Here is a 14238-nt window from a genome sequence, read left to right on the forward strand (position 1 = left end):
GCATGATGCAGGTGGGACACCACCACCACCCCAGGAGTAACCATTACAGAGACATTCAGCCCCACCTCTGAGAGGGAGCAGCCCCGCAGAGATTAATGGCCATTGCTCGGCTTTAGGAAAAACACTCTCCAAACACGTTCTGCCCACCTGCCCTGTTCGAAGGAACTGACAACTGGCACCTCCCTACTCGTGCCCAGTACATTGGGTGCCGCCAGATTACTGTGCCTGGGACATTCATGCGTCCAAGCGATGACACTGGCGGTGAACAGGGACACGCGCCCAGGAAAGTATCTGCTTCTGTTACTCCAGGAAGTAGATTTACACGTGGCTGGCATGAGAGACGGGGGAGCCAGTTGCGGGAAGGGGGTGGGGGAGACCGACCCGCAACACCCGCCGTCCCATCGCCAGTGCCGGGGATCCATGCGCTGGGCAAGGAGCAGCTCGCCCTCCCCCACCCCCGCTTATCCACGAGCCAGGCAGGCGGGTCAGACCCCCTCGCCCCACCGGGATCCGGTGCCCTTCCCCTCCTACTAGGGGATGAGCCGGGGACTCGGCTTCCCCAGAGCGCGCAGTCCGCCCCTCGCCGGCTGAAGTCCCGCCTGCCCCGGTGCGGCGGCGGCGGCGGCGCAGGAAGGGGGTTGCTGCCCCAGCATCACCCACCTGCTCCGGGACGGCCCCGCTCCGACGCGCCCTCCGTCCGCTCCCGCGCTTCTGCTGAGCGCCGAAGTGATGGAGGGAACCACATGTAGCCACCCGGCTGGTCCGGCCCCGCCCACTGCCCGCCTTCCTTCCCTCCCCTCCCCCAGGCTCAGCCCACCGCCCTCCCTGTTCCCTCGGCTCAGGCCGGTGCCCTCACTGCCCCCGGCCCCTTCCTCTCCTTCCCCAGATACCCTCCCTCTGCCCGCTCCTTCCTTGGCACCCCACCTCTGCTCCAGGCTGGCACCTTCCTCTATCCCCCTCCAACCCATCTCCTCTCCGCTTCATGGCTGGCACCCTCCCCAGCTGTTCAATCCCCCTCTCCTCCTCCCAGCCAGCAGTCCTTCCTCTCTGGTGAGCACCCCCCCCTTGTTCTCTGCTGCCCACCCATTAAAGGGTTCCTTGCTCTTCCCCTCTGCAGGCACCAGGTGCAGTCTCCTCCGCTCAGGAGCCAGCCCAGGGCCCAAAGTGGGTCATGGATATTTCCAAAGCTAGGGGCTGGGTGGGGATGAATCTTAACAAGGCTCTTGAGTTGTCTGCCAGGCACCACAGCCCTTGGCAGAGGGCCCTTCTCCTCTTCAATAAACCCCACTCTGTCCTGGGTGCCTATTAAACAGGCAGCAGGAGCCAGGAGATGCCAGGGTGTATTTATCATTCCAGAGACTGGTGAGCCACCGACAACTCCTACAAATTCTGCTGGGAATCAAGCTGGCTTCCTCCTCTCCATTCATTGTGCGCTGTACAGGGGCCTCGGCACAGAAACAGGCTCTTTGCCCCCTCACCTGCTACTCCTGGTCTTATTCTCCAGCTGAGCGTAGGATCCTGAGGGTCACAGCACTGCCATCTCCACTACAGCCCCCATGCAGAGGAGCAAGAAGCCTCCAAAGGGGCAAAGAGCTTATTTTCTCATCCTTGTCCCCAGCATGCATCAGCCAGGGAGAGGAATGAACAGGACCAGGAGCAGAACTGTTTCTCAGAATCGCTGCTACTCCAAACAGCTGCTCTAACATCACTCGATAATGACTGCTCTGCCCATTTTTGGCTCCTTCCATGTGAGGATCCCAAAGCACTTTACAGACATCAATGAATTTAGCTTTGCAGGCCTGCTGCGTGGTTTAGTATCCTGCTCCTCAGCTTGCAGATGGGGAAAACTATAGCACACAGGGGGACAATGACTTGTGTAAAGTCACACGGTGAGTCAGGGCAGAGGATTCCTGGCTCCCAAGCCAGTGCTTGAACCAATAAACCATCCTTCCTCTGCTCCAGAAAACTGTTCTTCAAAACAAAGTGGCATGGACTGACAGAGCCCAACCCTCTACGCACAACCTCCCCAGTGCGAGTCTCTGCCTACCTCATCAGACCAGTTCAGCTTCTGGCTGACGTCCCACGTTGGCTGTCCCCAGGCTGGGTGCATGTTGCAATACATTTCCCAAAGCACTGGAACACATATGCTCACTCTGTCTCAGACTTTGTCTAGACAAGGAGCTAAGGTGTGACGTTAGCACATGTTGGAGGGCAGAGAGACTAAGGCTATGTCTACATTTAAAATGCTAAAGGAGCAGCTGCGCCACCGCAGCATTCAGTGTAGACACTACCTCTGCCGACAGGAGAGGGTCTCCCATCAGCGTAGGTAATCCTCCCCCCCTCCCTGAGAGGCGGTAGCTAGATCAACAGAAAAATTCTTCCATAAGCCTAGTGCTGTCTACACCCGGATTTTTCACACCCCTTAGAGACATAGTGATACCGATGTAAGTTCCTAGTGTAAATGAGGCCTCGGCTTTAATTCAAGCAGTTTTAACGTGTTAAAGGAAATGTGCCTTGGGCTAGTTAGGCCTTGGTTACACACCAGGGCTATGTCTACGTTACAGCCTATGTCGGCAAAATTTATGTTATTCCACCCCGCTGAGAGACATAAGTGACACCGTATCGCTACAGCTGCGCCACTGGACGTATAGACATACCCTAATTGTATCACTTTAACTATACTGGTACATGTAGTGCAGTGCAACCTCCTAGTGTGACACAGCCATCTGTGTATAAATGTGCTGTAGACCAGTATAGTTATTCCCCTTCCTTATTGGAATAAGCTACACTGGTAAAAGGCACCTTTACACCAACATAACTACATCCACAGGAGGGGTTGCACCAGTGTAACTATATTAGTAAAACAAAACACAGCCCTCAAATGTGTGTAGGTCATGCTTCAGCAAGCGAATATCACATCATAAACCTAGTCTAGGCAAGGTCTTTCTGCTGAGGCTTACCCCTTAGGATATGTCTGGACTAGAAAAAAAAAGGTATATTCTTAAACTGAGTTAGCCATCCCCATTAGAAATACCACTTAGCACCTACTCTAAATGCATTATAGAATTATAGACATGTAGGAAAAGGGACCTCAAGAGATCATCCAGTCCAGCCCCCTGTGTTGAGGCAGGACTAAGTATACCTAGACTCTCCCTGACAGGTGTTTGTCTAACCTGTTCTTAAAAAACCTCCAGTGATGGGGATTCCACAGACTCACTTGGCAACCTAATCCAGAGTTTAACTACCATTATAGCCAGAAAGTTTTTCCTATTATCTAGCCTAAATCTCCCTTGCTGCTGATTAAGTCAAGTACTTCTTGTCCTACCTTCAGGTAGGCCATGGAGAACAATTGGTCACTGTCCTCTTTATAACAGCACTTAACATATATGATGCGTATTACCAGGTCAGGTCCCTCCCTCAATCTTCTTTTATCAAGACTAAACATGCCCAAGTTTTTTAACTTTCCACATAAGTCAGATTTTCCAAACCTCTGACCAATTTTTTTCTTTTTTTTTTTTTGCTCTCCTCTGGACTCTCCAATTTGTCCACCTCTTTCTTTGCCATTGTAGGGGTTGACCCTACAGGATGCACAATAGAGAGATACCTGTATTCAATCATCACTAGGGTTAACCGTCCACCCCATATCTATAGGTTAGTCATTACTCCTACAGAGCTATTGTTTCAAGTTACCTGTCTACAGACTTAGGCGGCCTGCCATTGGGGTCACCTTTGCAATCGTGAGATCTAGATTTTTTTTTTTTAAATCAAATCTTATATGGGGCACATCAGAGAAATCAGTTACTTTGTCTCACCACAAACCCAAGTCCAAGCCAACCATTGGTCAGAGCAAACACAAATCAGTCTTATTTCCAGGTGATATACAGTGATTGAACTGATTAGATTATATTGGCTCCAAACACACCGTTGTAATAAAAGCAACCTCTGCTCATGTCCTGGAAATTGGCACACAAAAGTAATCATATGCTCTCAGTACACAGCACCCCTTCCTATGTGTAACTCAACTAGACAATGAGGTCAGAAGACCAACAGCAATGGCAGGAAACGGAAGTTGCAACTATTGCTGCGTACTGAAAATCCCTTCTATTGCAGCTGTCTTATGTTATTAAGAAACACCCCCCCCCCAAAAATCCAACTTTTCATCAGCTTCAGATGGTGATAGAAATTAGAGATGGAAAAACCTCCAGTAGATCCCAGCATCTCCATCTCCTAGGGCAAGATTACACTCTGCAGTCAGACTTCTGCGGCTGTGGAATATGTTCCAGAATCCAACCCTGGCTGAAGAATCATGCTCCAGCACTGCACTTTCATTTAAATAAAATAAAATAAAATATGTTTGTAGTCCTTATAGTTGCAAAAAAGCCTTGAAAATATGATCCAAAAGTAACCAAAGCAGTGATGCCTGAATCTGCAAACAGCCTGAAACAATAGCTCGGAGAGGGGTGAACCATCCATTCACCTCAACGAGGCACTGACTCTGAGACCTACTCATGATGAAATTAGAAATCAACATTGTTATCTAATTTACTGCTATAATTTTAGCAGAGGCATTCAGGTAACGTCCTTATCCCACAGTATCAAACCACCTCCACAGCTGCCCCTTCACTACTCCATTGATGCAGTTATGTATTTCAGTATAAAACTGTGTGGCACATTGAAATGAGCTGGGGACTGAATATCAAAATAAACAACACAGGGACTGCTGATCTGAGGATATTATTCATTTCAAATCCAAGTTATTAAAAGCCTTCTTTTCTCACATAAATGAAGCTCTTAACGCATCTCCCGTCTGTTACATCAGAACGTTGCAGAATCAAGGGGTCATGCTGCAGAATTCAGACCCATCTTGCCAGGCGTGGATGGAGCCTGTCCTATAGCCTACTTCTCAGAGCGTTCTCCCCTCTAGATTGACATGTCCTGAACGATGGAAACTCTATCAGGGAAAAATCTTACTGTGGGAGTAAAGACAGACAGAACCTAAAAAAAAGACTCAGAAACCACCAAACAAACAAGATCAGACACAGACTTGTCCCTGTGCTTCAGTGAACCTAAGAGTTAATGATCTCTAACTTAATATGCCTTCTGTTTCAAGCGCAATGGGTCTGAGAAGCACCAGTAGGTCCCACTGAAGTCTATGGGTGCTCAGCCCCTCTGAAGATCAGGCACCGCATGTCCTCTTGAGACCTCTGGACTCAGGGCTCAGAACTGTAAACCGAAGCAAAAATCCAAGGTAACAATTTGCTGTAGCTTCCACAAACACTCTGAGCAAGTCATCCACAAAGTTGTTATTCGTGCCCCTGTAATTTCAGGAAGCGAGTGCTCTCAGGGATGTGAACAGTCAGAATGCAAGAGGAAGGGAGACACCACCTCCATCTGGGAGGATGTTATAGGAAATTTCTACTTCAGGACTGGATGTTTATAACCTACCGTGTTCCCCAAAGGGTCCACAATCAACACTGTATTTAGTGCTTTCAAGCTTCAAAGTGCTCGACAGACATAATCTAATTCATTCATAGACCTTGCAAGAGACGCCAGAGCTTCCAAGCACAGGAATTAATTTCCCTTCAGTAGAGTCTTTAGGCTTAAAATCCATTAGTGCCAAATCGCACAGCAGCCACCAGTGACCACTAGGAGACACAAGCCCAGCACCGTGTAGGAAATGACAGAAGGACATAGCAGTTTTCATCTTCAAAGTGCTGTATGCACACAGAGACCCTGATTCTGCAACTGGATCTGTTCAGGCAAACCCTTGGCCCCTGTGGATCTAATTGCAGGAGCAGGGCCTTGGGTGAGGTAATATCTTCTACTGGAGCAACTTCCATTGGGGAGAGAGACAAGCTTTCGTGCTTACACCTGAAGAAGAGCTCTGTGTGGCTGGAAAGCTTGTCTCTCTCACCAACAGAAGTTGGTCTAACAAAAGATATTACCTCACCCACCTTGTCTCTCTGATATCCTGGGATCGACACGGCTACAATAGCACTGCAAGGCAGGCAGGCAAGTCAGTGTTGTTATGAGAACTTACCCAAGAATGAAAACCCAAATGGCTGGGCTACTTCTTTAAACTTCACCCAGGAACCGACAACTTCTGGCAACTGCCAAAGGCAGAACTGAAGCAGGCTTCACTCAGTAAGGTAAATAGAAAGTCATTTCAGGGCAGGATCCGCTCAGTGATATTTACGAACATCGCTGCCTTTGTCGCGTAACTCACATCACCGCACGAGACAAGAGTGCCTTTGAAGAAGGTGACGCTAATTCTGTTAAGTAGCCCTGGATCTGAAGTGTAATTGGTGACTCGCAGTTCATGTGGCAGGGTTTTCATTACAAGGCGGATGAATCACCCTGTATCCTGTGACTCCACCTAATCCATACGCAGCTAGAAGCCCCGGCTTGAGCAGCTACGGTCTTGCCAAATACCTTTCCAATAATATCTCAGTCACTGACCAAAAAAAAAACAAAAACAAAAATGATTCACGCATCATCACAGCACTGCGTCTAAGGTATTTGGCAGGAACAAACACCCACATAAACCTAAGGTACCTTTGCTCAATCCTGGAGAAAACCAGGGCTTTGTGCAGGAATCAGCACTGAAAACTTTACAAATTATAGCTACTGCACACTGAGCTAAACTGTGCCCTGGATTACAATCGCTGCCTTGGAGTCTAAGGGGAAGTAACAGCCCCCCTTATATCCCTGCATAGCCTCCCTAGGGAAGACACACAGGCATAACTGGGGGCGGTGTGCCCACTACTCCTTCCTGACCTGATGGGTGAGGTGGGGCAGGGCAGGGCAGTGTGTTGGCTCCAGCCCCTGTAATGTTCTCATTAACACAGCTGAATCCTCATGGTGCCATCACAATTTGCTTCTGCTACAGGCCAGCAACAAATCTAGAGCACGGGGGAAGCAAAGAGGCTGCTGTTCCTCTCTAAAACCTCCCCCTGCACTGCTTCTAGGGTGGCACAGCTACATGCCAATCCCGCTTGCACCAGAGCCATGATCCAGCCCACTGGAGCTTCCAAAACCTTCCAAAGTGTGGAGCGTTGGACAGAAAACTCCTCACAAATGGGCCATTTGTATCCTTCCCCTTCAGTTATTTTTTTAACTCCATAAATAAATGTGCTACATGATCTCTTTTTACACATCCCATTTCCTGCAAAATGTTTAATGAAAGCTTCATTTGTTTTCAGCCATTCAGTGTCTTCTACTTAAGTAACAAAATCCAAAGGGAAAAAACAAACACCTGTCTTTGAGGGGCACAGCAGAAAATTGGATTTGCCCTAGATGTTGGGCAATACACCAGATAATCTCAGGACTTATTTTTCTCCCCTTGGCCAACATTTAATTTCTAGGGCCCTGGGAGCTGGTCAATATTTGTATGAGCTCAGTGTGTTTAGAATCCTTTGCACTTTGCACCCATATAGAAACTTTGGTCTGGAGATCTGAAGCATTTTACAACCATTCATTAACTAACCCTCACAACCCCTCGATAACATGTAGAGTATGAGCACTATCCTGGGGCGACAGATGGAGAAACTGAGGCGCAGAGAGATGAAACGTCTTGCCCAACGTCACACAAATGAGTCAGTGGTGGAACTGGAAACAAAATCCAGGAGTTCTAAAGTTTCAGTCTCCCACTCTAATAACATGACAATATTCCCTTACTGAGCCTGGAAAAGAACCAAGCATCCAGACTTCCAAACCTCTTTAGCTACTAAACTTTGCTTGCTAGTGAAGACCTGCTTGCTCCCCAATGCACAGGCAAACTCTAGTATTGCTGTTGTAACATAGTCTGGGGCTGCTTAGCACCCCTCCCCTCTATAGACAAGAGCAGCAGAGACAGGGATCTATAGACACCTACAAATGGGGAATCACAAGCCTGTAATTCTTATGCATTCCCATGCCCTTTGCCAGTTGGCACCAAGAAGTCCTGGGGTCACCCCTCCCATCATTTTGTTCCAAAACAGAGCTCAGTTTAGAAGGTACTGGAGAGCATAGGAGGCTGGGGGCAAGGAGCCATTATCCTCTAAGCCAGAGGTCGGCAACCTTTCAGAAATGCAGTGCTGAGTCTTCATTTATTCACTCTAATTTAAGGTTTTGCGTGCCAGTAATACATTTTAACATTTTTAGAAGGTCTCTTTCTATAAGTTTATAATATATAACTAAACTAATGTTGTATGTATAATAAATAAGGTTTTTTAAATGTTTAAGAAGCTTCATTTAAAATTAAATTAAAATGCAGAGTCCCCTGGAGTGGTGGCCAGGACCCAGGCAGTGTGAGTACCACTGAAAATCAGCTTGCGTGCCACCTTCAGCAGGCGTGCCATAGGTTGCCTACCCCTGCTCTAAGCTACTGCTGATTCCAGTTATAGCTCCTGTCAGCAGTGATTGAGTTGTCCCCTTCTGACAGATGTTCGAGGGCCCACATGTGAAGTGAGTTGGTGGGTTCTCAGCCCAGTTCCCGGTGGACATGTGTCCCTGGCACAAAACCCACCATCACTGTTGGAACTCATTGGCCCATTTGCTGGCAGTTTCAGCAGAGGCCAAGGAACCACTAAGATGGAGCTCCTGTCTAGAGAGGGTCCCTGCAGAGCAGGGATGAGAAACACTACAGCAAGTCCCCTGCTCTGTGCATAGAGGCCATCCATCTGCAGAGCTCAACCTGGCACCTGTTGGCACCAAATCCATTCAGGGCTTCTCCAAGTGGATTTCCTGTTCTAAGCTCCCAGGGCCTGGCAGCTATCGGCAGGATGCCAAGGGGTCACTCTGCTGCAAAGGGCTCTGCGAGAACAAAGGCAGAAGCACAGGAATTGCGTCATTAGTGTCCCATTAACACGAAAACAAGACCATAAAACCAGCCAAGCAAGACACTCTGCCATGGTCTGCATCCTTAGGCATGGGGGAAACCCTCGCTGGCCGCAGGCTCTCTTAGCACACCTGGGGCCAGCTTGCTGAGCTAATCCCTCACTGCCAGTCAGGAGACCCAGAATCTAGTCTCCCAAGCACACCTGGTCTTAACACCACCAGCCGTGCACTGCAGAGCACGCCATGCTGCAGTGGGGAAGACAGTAACAGGGACACATTCAGTGTAAGGCAGCTGCCCCCTTGAAGCCCTGCACAGCTTTGGATCCCCACAGCAGATCAAGCACTAGTCTGCAGCAGCAGCTCCTGCCCTGATCCTGAAACTGGAACATGTTAACCTTGCCCTGGCTCTGGGGGAAATGGGTTGAGTGGTGTAACAGGCATTTCCCATCTCAAAACTGGATGCACCCGCTTAAATCACCAGCTGTGAATAGCGCAGAGAATTAGGGGCTGCTGAGAAACCAACAGAGAGTTTGTTAAAAACAGATAGAGGTGGCCAGGAGCGGGGCTCAGGGCACAGCCATGACGAAAGGGCAGATCTGGAGCAGAATCATACTCTGCATGTCCCTACAGATGCAGAAAATGACTGCCTTTTCACTGCTGTTCTTATCAAAAAGGGGAAGGGGGTATGTGTATTTTAATCAGCTGTCCCAAGGAATACATAAGTGGCGCTGGAACTATTTCAATTGCCAGCTGGTTACTGACCATGGGAAATAAACCCACAAGCAGGAGCCTAGGAATTGGGTTAAAAATGAGACTTTAACATCTGTTGATGATTCATCTGTAGACAAAAATAAACAATACGAGAAGTGTGTCTATTAAAAAACACCAACCCAAGAAACAACAGCAGCCGCCTGGTGTGTCCTTAGGTTCTGGGGAGGGGGAACAGAGCAAGGGTGATACATTATTTTATGTTTACCTCCTCACTTTACCAGGCTGGGTCAGAGATCCATGGGCATGGCAGATCCACCATCACTGAAAGGTTAGAGGTTCCGTGTGAAAGAGCCAGGGGGAGCTGGCTGGCTGGCTGAATATCTCCTTGACAGAGGATGACAGAGCCTGGCCCTTGTGTGTTTGAACACAAAGTGAGGGAGAGGTGGCAGGGGAACTGGGAAACTACTAACCTGGTTTATTTATGCAGGCTGGTTTGTTTCCAGGGAAGAGTATGTCACAGTCCTCTCCCAAGCTCCGCTCACAGCTTCAGTTCCACCCACTAGCATCACCACTCACAATGGACTGTGCAGATCTTCAGTGTGATCTTCCCTCTCCTTTCTTGCATGATTCATCCTGAAGTGAAATAGTTAACAAGGCTGACATTTACACTCTCCTCACCTTGTGTCATAATTAACACTTCACTGAGAAGAATGGGGGCAGTTCACTTGTCCTAGAGCACCTGTATCAGGCTCTTTGAAAACTCTGGCATTGCGGATATTTGAGTCGTGATTTTAATTTTTTCCTTCACAATCTCCAAGGCTACAGATTTATTTTAGCTGAATGCTGAGAGCAGGCGAGTATTCTGGTCTGCCCAGCTGCCATAAGCCAGCACAGTTCCACCCCTGCTTGCCTCTCCAATAAGCTTTTGCTAGAAACAGCTGACTAGAGCAGACTGTGGAAAAAAGTGAGGCTTCAAATCAGCAGAGAAATCAGAGATGGGAGATGCCTCAGTAGCTTCCACCTAATCCCTCCCAAGGAGGGCAGGATTAGGCCCTATAGCACATCCCCCCAGAGCTCTGTCCAGCCTACGGCCTTCTTCTCTGGAGAGGCAATTCACAGCTAAGTGCCAGGAAGGTCCTCCAGACACAGCCTGCATGTTTCCCTTTCATACCTTTATCACTGGCTTTATTGTACAGCTCCTAGCTAAGAGCCAAGCAGGGTAAGGTCCATGCTGTATTGTGGGGGTCTATACCCAGCCCTGGCTCCAGCAGCAGGGATCAGAACTAATAACTACCGTATTTTTCCGTGTATAAGACGCTACTTTTTCCTAAAATCGTTAGACTAATAATTGAGGGTCGTCTTATACACGGAAGTAAGTTTTTTTTATGTTTAAAATATTGATTTCTGAATTTTGGGTTAGAAAAGTGGCGGTCGTCTTATACATGGGGGCATTTTATACACAGAAAAATATTTTCACAGGGCTCAGTGGCAATGCCAATGCATATGATGACTGCCCTCTGCTGGGGAATGACAGAAAGCACCTGCATGTATGATTCCCTTCCTAAAAGCAGAACAACTGTTGTGACTCCCTCCCTCCCCGCAGGCAGACAGGGCTGCTCACTGTGCCCCAGACAGCCTCTGGGGGATAAGAGCACTTTCTGTGCCCCGCAGGAGCATAGACAAGGCAGCCTGCTTGTGCCTCTAAGCCCCTGATGATGCAGATGGAGACGCTGCCTATTGTGCCCAGAAGGCCTCCCCAGGCAGTAAGCCCAGTGATGGGGTGCTCAGACAGACTAACGGATACCAACCCTGTGCTTCCCACACTGGCCAGAAGTCCTGGCCCCTCCCCTCTGGCCCTGGCGCTCCCTGCTGGGTGAGGCCTTGTGGGACTCTAGCCATCCCTGCTGTCCTGGGAGGGGCAGTGGGGTTTGGGCTCTGCTTTTCTGGCTCAGTGGGCACAAACAAAGCCACATTGTCTGTGAGTCAGGCAGCGGCCCTGCAAGGGGCCCCCTTAGGCCGCTCAGCCCAGCTGCCTCCCCACAGCCCTACAGCAGAGCCAGGCTCAGGGGTGTCTAGTGCCCCGTGGATTGGGGGAGGAGCCTGGGTCTGTGGGACTGGCATGACATGAGGCTAAATCCAAACTGCAGCTCCAGGGAGCCCCTGGTCACTATACTCGCCAGAGCAGTCTGGCACAGCTGGGGAGGAGGGGGAGTTAAAGGCTTTGAGGGGCAGGGCCCCTAAATGCTGACACTGTTGGGGGTCACACGGTCATTGCTCCTGGCCAGACTCCTCCTCCCACACTCATTTAGACCAAAGGACACCCCTATATGGATGCGAGGGGATGGCCACTCGCTCTCTCAGGAAGCAGGGCATGGGCTGATGGCCGGGGGCTCTGCCCCCCCCAAAGCCTGTAAGGGGCATTCCACTCCATCCAGTTCACAGGCCCATGGGGGGAGCAACTGCCCCTCTGCCAAGAGTGCTGTCTATGGTGCCTCACCTGGACAGGCCAGCTTTGGAAGTGATCTTTTCCCACCTCCCTCCTCCACACCAGCAGCCTGTCCTGTACCTCCCTCCCCAGCCCCCCTTCCCTCGCCCACTCTCCTGTACCTCCCTCCCCACCTTCCTTCCCCACGCCAGCAGCCCCCTGTACCTCCCTCCCCAGTCCCCCTGCACTGCCTCCCTCCTCCACGCCAGCAGCTTCCTGTACCTCCCTCCCCAGCTCCCCTTCCTCACCTCCCTTCCCCATGCTAGCAGCCTTTCCTGTACCTCCCTCCCCAGCCACTCTCTTCCCTGCCCCCCCTTTACCCCAACACCCACTTCTTTAGTCCCCCCCAGGACTCTTCACTCCCTTTGCCACTCCTCCTCCACCTCTAACATTCCCTTCTTCCCAGCCTCTGGCCCCTGCCAGTGCAAGTGGCACCTTCACTCCCTCCCACTGCAATAATTAACCGCCTAATGGCTCCATTTCCCCAGGCGGGGGAGGCTGGCTGAGGCTGGCTGCGGAGGGACAGCCCCGCTGCTGCTGCTGTGGTGCTGAGAGCAGTGTGTGCCCAGTGCCCACCTGGCTGACTGCTCAGGCATGACATGCTCCCAGCAGGGTGCAGGGGGGAGGAGATCCCGTATACATCACCTTGGGGGGGGGCGCAAACTCCTTACATATAACATGGGCTTGCGTTAGTAGAGTGGTTCCAGGAGTGACCCATGTTCACATGGGGCCCAGGGGACACTAGATGGGGTTTCCCAGCTTCCCGCTGCTCTGGGGTAGGTGCACAGGGAACGAACTGCTGGGGGCACAGAGACACCCAGAGCCAAGCTGCCCACCTCCCATCCATCACCCTCGCCCCATTACCCAGGCTCTGCCCCCTCAGCCGCAGGGAAGCCCTTCTCGCCTTGCCCGTCAGGCCCCAAGTGAAATCCATCGAACTCTAGTGGTAATGTCACTGCCCCCCGCCCCAGGGCACTGGCAGAGCAGGGACCTGACAGATCAGCTCAGCAAGTGCAATGTGCACGTGAATACCAGCTCCTTGGCTGCTGGAGCCAGAGCGCTGAGAAGGAGCAGAGCTCTCTGCTGAGAGTGGCTGCTGGAGGCCAGCCAGGCTCATCAGATACAATGAGGGAGAGATGGACGGCTGGGAAGGATCAAGTCCTCCGCAGGGGGAGGGAGCTGTCACAGAGGCCCCCTCACTCCGAGACTGCATGGCAGCTCCCCTCACCTCCATTCCTGCCTGCCATGGCAGCTCTCCCCAGCCCAGGACTCCATGCCCGCTCCCATTGATCCACAGGACAGCACTTACAACCCTATTTTATGGCACCTGCAGCAGTGCACTCTCTGCCCTCATGCACTCATGTGCAGGTGGTGCCGCTGTAGCTGGCATGGCAGTACTATCTCCCTGCCTATGAGCTCCCCAGAAATGGGGGCTTCTTACAGATTTCTAAGAATGTGCCCATCACCTCGGCTTCTGGGCATACTTACGGCCCTTTAAAAATCGGAATGAGCCATTCCCACTGAGCGTTGCTCCCTCAAAATCCAGCACCACGCTCCTGTGTAGCTACTCCCTGCACCTTGCAGCCCAGGGCCTGCCAAGCCGGCACATGGCCCTGGGATAGCAGGGTGCCAGAGGAACCCAGACTGCCCCTGGCAGGACACACTATACCACTGTGTTTTCATCACCTGCTTGTCCCTGCAGCTGAATGCCAGCCCTGACAGCCAGAGGATGAGAAAGGGGCTGGGAGACACCCCCACCCCCTCCAGGCTGCAATCAGATGCTTGTTCCTTGGCAGCACTAGAACAAACCAATGTCTGGGTTCAGGGCTAGCATGACCTTAGCTCACCCCAGATCAAGCTTTGCCACCAGGAATGCCAGGATGTAACACTGACAGCATGCCTGAGTTCTGGGCTTCCCATCCAATCATGTCACTGAGCCACCTGTGTTTGGGGATGGGCAGGGATTTGGAGCTACTGACTCCGACATCCCAGCTATCAGCCCTGCAGGTGCTGGGTCTGGCTAACCTGCTTCCCTGCCAGGGATACCTGGTCCTCTCCAGCATCACACACACAGCGAATTCAAAAAGGCCTGCAGTAGTGAGCAGTGTTCCCACACCTTCTCCCCTTCACTGCTAATACACAGAACTCTACCTGCCCTAGCAACAGAGAAAGCTGTACCCACACTACCTGTAGATGCTGCAGCTATGGAGCTATCCCTTCCCACA

At 51.0% G+C, this 14238-nt stretch overlaps 1 protein-coding gene across 8 annotated transcripts in view; it reads right to left on the reverse strand.

Annotated features, from left to right (window-relative positions):
- SLC29A1 (solute carrier family 29 member 1 (Augustine blood group)) overlaps positions 1–14238 on the reverse strand; it is a 57340-nt gene that overhangs the window by 34133 nt on the left and 8969 nt on the right. For 4 of the 8 annotated variants that reach the window (XM_039531157.1, XM_039531153.1, XM_039531156.1 and 1 more), the window contains one exon: positions 9999–10161. The gene's annotated coding sequence lies outside the window, so the exon portion shown is untranslated. Of the gene's footprint in view, positions 1–660; positions 766–4778; positions 4971–6040; positions 6455–9998; positions 10162–14238 lie in introns of those variants that run through there. The other 4 variants (XM_039531154.1, XM_039531155.1, XM_039531152.1 and 1 more) reach the window with 4 other exon arrangements.

The sequence above is a fragment of the Mauremys reevesii genome, linkage group 3, assembly GCF_016161935.1.
Source record: "Mauremys reevesii isolate NIE-2019 linkage group 3, ASM1616193v1, whole genome shotgun sequence".
Taxonomy (NCBI): Eukaryota; Metazoa; Chordata; order Testudines; family Geoemydidae; genus Mauremys; species Mauremys reevesii.